This window comes from Lytechinus pictus, chromosome 15 (genome assembly GCF_037042905.1).
Source record: "Lytechinus pictus isolate F3 Inbred chromosome 15, Lp3.0, whole genome shotgun sequence".
Lineage (NCBI taxonomy): Eukaryota > Metazoa > Echinodermata > Echinoidea > Temnopleuroida > Toxopneustidae > Lytechinus > Lytechinus pictus.
Window position 1 is genome coordinate 3,599,437 of NC_087259.1, and position 7,569 is coordinate 3,607,005.

The window sequence follows — 7,569 nt, forward strand, 5'->3', positions numbered from 1 at the left end:
TCACTGTTGTCATTGATTTTGGTAATTTTTTTAAGTTTTTGTAATTTTTTTTTTTAAATAGTTGGAGCCAAAGCCCCCACCCCCTTCAATTTGCGGCCCTTTTATTGGCTCCAATCCAAATGACTTAGTTTCATGTGACTGTGATGATTAAACTCGGACGACGATAGAGAGTGCGGTGGCATATGGGGTGGAAATCCCGGAAATACATTGGAAATTCCATTTTTGTTCGCCGAAAAATCAAGTAGAATCCATGGGGCCGATTGCACGAAAAGGTCTTTCCAAGGACCGTCTTTCGTGTCGCCCATCTTTTATGATGCGCTATAAGCGGCCGCGCGACTTCACAGATCGTGTTCGCAAATCGGGCCTGGGAGTGCTCGGAGTGCTCCATTTACTCCAATTTTTTTCTCAGTTTTTAAGATGTTCCAAAATGTTTTCAAAAACATCTTTGACATGGACTTCAATAATTTATGGAATTGCCAATTACTAACAAGAATTTATAGGTTGGCATCCATGAAACTTGCGAAAATTTGATAAAGCATGCACCAGCTAATTTTTTTTTAACATTCTCTGGGAACTTTCTGTGTCGCATTGTAGGCCTTGTGTTGAAAGGTAATACGTTTTCTGCTAATAAAGTCACATGCAGAGTTATGATCTCATTTTTAACAATATTTTACTCTCTCCGCACAGGGTGTGTGTTTGGAAATACCACCTACCAGGCAATTTCCGCGAGGGGGTACGTCGGGATCACAGCAAATTGACAAAAATAAAGAAATATTCAAAGGGTGAGGACAAAAATTAAAGGGCCCGCAAAAGGGCCACGCCGGAAAAGAGATTGGGGGAGATAGTTCTTGCTGTGAATCATATCTGCCAAGCACTAGCGTACCTACGGGGGGCCGGGCAGAGGGGGCACTCTGCCCCCCCTGACGAGCCACAACCCATACAAAAGACATATACCTGCCCCCCCCTGACCGTGAGCTTAAAAGACCTTTTTTGCCCCCCCCCCTGACGAACTTGAAGACCTTTAATGCCCCCCCCCCCTGAAGAGCCTGAAGACCTTCTTTTTTTTTTTTTGCTTGTCAAATTTTTTCTGGTACGAAAACCTAAAATTTTTAATGGAAGACCTTTTTTTTTTTTTTTTTTTTTTTTTTGCTTGTCAAATTTTTTGGCGGCCGATTTTGCCCCCCCTGTGGAAAATCCTAGGTACGCCACTGCTGCCAAGTGTATATAACACGGATAAGAATCCGATAAGAATATACTATATGAACATGAAAAATATGTAGCCGATACTATATAGGCTACTAATTAAATTTACTTTGGCTTCGAGATTTTTTTAAAAAATTTATATATCTTTCTCCACTTTCGCTCTCATTATGTTGAGCAATTACTGCAATAACGACTTTTGTCATATTTTTGGTGTTTGATTTTTTATTCTTTGGTCATGCAATACTACATAACAGAATGACCAGCACCCCCCCCCCTTTTTTTTTTTTTACAAATGATGCACCCGTCCCTTTCTCTCTCTCTCAATTATCCTTTCTCCAATTCTTTCCTCTTTTATTTAAGATATTCCTTTCATGAATATTATCCGGGAATATCATCAGAGAACTTAAAATGATGGCATTCAGATATAGCCAATTACAAATATATAAGCCAAGCGGATCCAGGATTTTCCAAAAGGGGGGGGGGCATATTTTCCCCGAGGAAAATTTGACAGGCAAAAAAAAAGTTTTCACCAAAAAATTAAGGTCATTTCATCTAAGATTTTTTTTTTTTAAATCCACAAGAAAAAAAGTCCTTGCTTTCAAAGGGGGAGGGGGGCACAGCATATTTACATTACAAATTTTAATTCTGCCTCTCAAAGGGGGGCGCAAGGACCGGCTATTCCCCCCCCCCCCCCGGATCCGCCACTGAACAAAGCCCTACCCAGGACCAAAATCCAGTTAAAACCAATTAGGGCAAAACCAATTGAAACCAGTTGGCCAACTGGTTTCAATAGGGAAATTGGAACAACTGGTTCCAATTGAAAACCAGTTGCCAATTGGTTCCAGTTAAAAACCAATTGGTTCCAATTGAAAACCAGTTGCCAATTGGTTCCAGTTAAAACCAATTGGGCAACTGGAACCAGTTGGCAATTGTTGTCAATTGGTTCCAGTTGTTCCAATTTCCCTATTAAAACCAATTGAATCCAATTGGAGGCAACTGGTTTCAATTGGTTCCAGTTGAAACCAATTGGAGGCAACTGGTTTCAACTGGAACCAGTTGAAACCAATTGGTTTCCAACTGGATCCAATTGGAACTTCCAGTTGGAACGAACTTAATTAGTTACAAATTAATTAGCATTTGCACTAACTATTTCTCATGCCAACACAGAAGCAGTGTTATATGTCTATTAATACCAATGTAAAGGGCATTGATAAAATGCAGACTTTCATGTGTGTATATTCATATGGAAGATCTTCAAATATATGTACTTTTATTTGATGTAATTTGGTAACAGTTAGTGGTGTACTAATTATCCTTTAATCTGTTTTAATTATAATCTATAACATTTATGAACATGGTTTTCACTGCTAAGTATTCTAAATACTTATCTTTAAAAAGTGTGGTACTTGAAATTGTAAAGAATTAAATAGATACATTGTTAATGATGATTAATCTCATAAAACATTAATCTGTGCACACTGGCAAATAATATGCAAATTAACTGGTTTCAATTGGATCCAGTTGGGTAACTGGAAAAATTCCAATTGGAAACCAATTGGAAATAATATCCAGTTACCCAACTGGTTCCAATTAGAATTCATTTCCAGTTACCCATCTTTCCAGTTAGAAGTCATCTCCAGTTACCCAATTGGTACCAGTTAGGATTTCCAGTTACACAACTGAATGGTTCAAGTTAGGATTTCCAGTTACCCAACTGGTTCCAGTTAGAAATCATTTCCAGTTGGAAGTCATTTCCAGTTACCCAACTGGTTCCAGTTAGGATTTCCAGTTGCCCAACTGGTTCCAGTTGGGATTTCCAGTTACTCAACTGGTTCCAGTTAGAAATCATTTCCAATTGGAAGTCATTTCCAGTTACCCAACAGTTAGGATTTGATTTCCAGTTACTCAACTGGTTCCAGTAAGAAATCATTTCCAATTGGAAGTCATTTCCAGTTACCCAACTGGTTCCAGTTAGGATTTCCAGTTGCCCAACTGGTTCCAGTTGGGATTTCCAGTTACTCAACTGGTTCCAGTAAGAAATCATTTCCAATTGGAAGTCATTTCCAGTTACCCAACTGGTTCCAGTTAGGATTTCCAGTTGCCCAACTGGTTCCAGTTAGGATTTCCAGTTGCCCAACTGGTTCCAGTTGGGATTTCCAGTTACTCAACTGGTTCCAGTTAGAAATCATTTCCAATTGGAAGTCATTTCCAGTTACCCAACTGGTTCCAGTTAGGATTTCCAGTTGCCCAACTGGTTCCAGTTGGGATTTCCAGTTACTCAACTGGTTCCAGTAAGAAATCATTTCCAATTGGAAGTCATTTCCAGTTACCCAACTGGTTCCAGTTAGGATTTCCAGTTGCCCAACTGGTTCCAGTTGAGATTTCCAGTTACTCAACTGGTTCCAGTTAGAAATCATTTCCAATTGGAAGTCATTTCCAGTTACCCAACTGGTTCCAGTTAGGATTTCCAGTTGCCCAACTGGTTCCAGTTGGGATTTCCAGTTACTCAACTGGTTCCAGTAAGAAATCATTTCCAATTGGAAGTCATTTCCAGTTACCCAACTGGTTCCAGTTAGGATTTCCAGTTGTCCAACTGGTTTCAATTGGTTTTAACTGGAATTTAACAATTTCCAGTTGAAACCAATTGAAACCAATTGAAACCAATTGAAACCAGTTGGAAATCCAACTGGTTTCAATTGGATTTTGGTCCTGGGTAATTCTATGAATTCACCCTCTCCTCTCCCTCTCATTAGAAAAAAATCTTGTTTGAGGTGGTACTTTTGAAATGCAAGATATATACACTACTCAAAAAAAGTTAAGGACCACTTTTTAAAACGTACATAAAGATTTTATACAAGGTGTTTTATTTCTGGAAATACCTCAGTACAACTGTCCTAAATGTCCTTAAACACGCTGTAATCAATTTCACGCATGGGTGGTTTCAGTTGTTGCACAATGTCTCTCGCATCACTGCACATCCTGAAAAGTGGGCCCCGAGGGGTATCAGCTACCGACATGAAGTGGTAAAAACGAATGTCTGAGTGTCTTTCAGGCAGTTCAGTAACGAGTGTGACCACCTCCTGCAGCAATAACGGCTTCACAGCGCTGTCTCATGGAGCTGATGAGGCGATTGATGTCTCTGACGTCCAGTGCATCCCATGCAGCCTCCAGAGCCACACCCAGCTGCTGCAGTCCAAGTGGATGGGCTTCGAGCTGCTCGAGACTCCTCCCCATCATGTCCCAGACGTGCTCTATCGGGTTTAAGTCCGGGGACCTCGCAGGCCACTCCATACGCTCAATCCCCTGGCCCTCAAGGAACTCGGTCACCACCCTAGCTTGGTGGGCATGGGCATTGTCATCCATGAAAATGATGTTTTGTCCCACATTTTCTGCAAATGGCACCACTATAGGTTCAAGGACCTCATCCCTGTACCTCACTCCTGTCATTGCTCCCCCTGGGACCACGTAGAGACGAGTACGGTTGGCGTAGGTGATGCCTCCCCACACCATGACGCTGCCTCCCCCATAACGGTCATGTTCTGCAATACAGGGGTCTGCAAATCTCTCTCCTGGTCGCCTCCAGACTCTCGAACGTCCATCATTGTGGTCAAGGGAAAATCTGCTCTCATCTGTGAACAGAACTCTACGCCATTGCTGTCTGGTCCATCTGACATGCTCCCGGGCCCAGTTGAGACGAATTCTTCTGTGAGCAGGGGTGAGTGGGACACACTGAGCTGGCCGTCTGGCATGCATATTGGCTCTGTGAAGTCGGTTACGGATTGTTTGAGTGGAAACAATCACTCCAGTTGCTGCAGCGAAGTCATTGTTGAGGCGGCGTGCACTGTGAAAGCGGTTGCGGAGGCTGAGATTCGTCAAGTAGCGATCATCTCTAGGGGTTGTCGAAACTGGTCGGCCACTGCGGGGTCTCTCGGAGTATAGCCCTGTCTCTCGGTGTCTTTGATTTGCTCTGCTAATGACACTGTGTGACACGCCCATCATTCTGGCTACTCTTCGCTGACTGAGGCCAGCTTCCAGCATCCCTAGGGCTCTGGCTACATCTGTTTCACTTAGGTGGTGTCTTGGCATTGCTGTTGTAGGCAAGTTGTTGATTGTACAGACTAAAGACGGAAAATGCTTTGGAAGACACTTGTCTTATGGCCCACTGCAATGATGCCAGAGACATCATGAAAGAACTGCATGTGTGAAATTGATGTCATTGTGTTTGATGGCATTCTGGACAGCTGTATCTTGGCATTGCTATTGTCAGCAAGTTGTTGATTGTAGAGACTAAAGACAGAAAATGCTTTGGAAGCCACTTTTGTACGGGCACATTGCAATGATGCAAGAGACATGAAAGAACTGCATGTGTGAAATTGATTTCATTGTGTTTGATGGCATCCTGGACAGCTGGATAGCAATGCCAAGACACCACCTAAGTGAAACAGATGTAGCCAGAGCCTATAGGGATGCTGGAAGCTGGCCTCAGTCAGCGAAGAGTAGCCAGAATGATGGGCGTGTCACACAGTGTCATTAGCAGAGCAAATCAAAGACACCGAGAGACAGGGCTATACTCCGAGAGACCCCGCAGTGGCCGACCAGTTTCAACAACCCCTAGAGATGATCGCTACTTGACGAATCTCAGCCTCCGCAACCGCTTTCACAGTGCACGCCGCCTCAACAATGACTTCGCTGCAGCAACTGGAGTGATTGTTTCCACTCAAACAATCCGTAACCGACTTCACAGAGCCAATATGCATGCCAGACGGCCAGCTCAGTGTGTCCCACTCACCCCTGCTCACAGAAGAATTCGTCTCAACTGGGCCCGGGAGCATGTCAGATGGACCAGACAGCAATGGCGTAGAGTTCTGTTCACAGATGAGAGCAGATTTTCCCTTGACCACAATGATGGACGTTCGAGTCTGGAGGCGACCAGGAGAGAGATTTGCAGACCCCTGTATTGCAGAACATGACCGTTATGGGGGAGGCAGCGTCATGGTGTGGGGAGACATCACCTACGCCAACCGTACTCGTCTCTACGTGGTCCCAGGGGGAGCAATGACAGGAGTGAGGTACAGGGATGAGGTCCTTGAACCTATAGTGGTGCCATTTGCAGAAAATGTGGGACAAAACATCATTTTCATGGATGACAATGCCCATGCCCACCGAGCTAGGGTGGTGACCGAGTTCCTTGAGGGCCAGGGGATTGAGCGTATGGAGTGGCCAGCGAGGTCCCCGGACTTAAACCCGATAGAGCACGTCTGGGACATGATGGGGAGGAGTCTCGAGCAGCTCGAAGCCCATCCACTTGGACTGCAGCAGCTGGGTGTGGCTCTGGAGGCTGCATGGGATGCACTGGACGTCAGAGACATCAATCGCCTCATCAGCTCCATGAGACAGCGCTGTGAAGCCGTTATTGCTGCAGGAGGTGGTCACACTCGTTACTGAACTGCCTGAAAGACACTCAGACATTCGTTTTTACCACTTCATGTCGGTAGCTGATACCCCTCGGGGCCCACTTTTCAGGATGTGCAGTGATGCGAGAGACATTGTGCAACAACTGAAACCACCCATGCGTGAAATTGATTACAGCGTGTTTAAGGACATTTAGGACAGTTGTACTGAGGTATTTCCAGAAATAAAACACCTTGTATAAAATCTTTATGTACGTTTTAAAAAGTGGTCCTTAACTTTTTTTGAGTAGTGTATAATCCAAGAGTTGGCAACAGGGATTATAGAGAATGAAATAAACTATAAAAAAAAAAGTTTGGAATTCTGAGTTTGGTCTATAAATTCTCCAATCTCTATGTATTATAGCCAATACATACTTGGTACCATTTTAAAGATAATTCTCTTTTTAATTTACCTCTACTATTATGATATTGCCGTCAGTGAAAGGTTTGTATTCAAAAGTTAAAGAAAAAGTGTGAATCGAAAAGGTGAAAAACAAACATAAATGGTCATGATGAAGAGTCAATAAAGTAAACAGTATATTTATTTATGTGTTTCTTTGTGAAGATGTTTGTTAGATGTTGATGCTAATGTTAGAATGCATGAAAACAAAACAGTCATGGGAAACCCACTCATTGACCTGGCAAAAAGTTACTCAAAATGATGTCATTTTTATGTTTCCCTCACATTCTAAATGACTGTACCTATGTCATCATATCATAATAAATAGGGCGTTTATTTAAGAGAATTATTGAGTCTTTTGATTGTGTAATCAATCATATATCACTTATTACTGTGATGAGAGATGATTGATCAGACTGCCAAACAGTTTCTGAGGAGCTTTTACACCAGGGGCGGTATTTATTCTGAAAACACAATTAGCGCTCAATTAGCTTATTATTGATATACCAGGGTCCC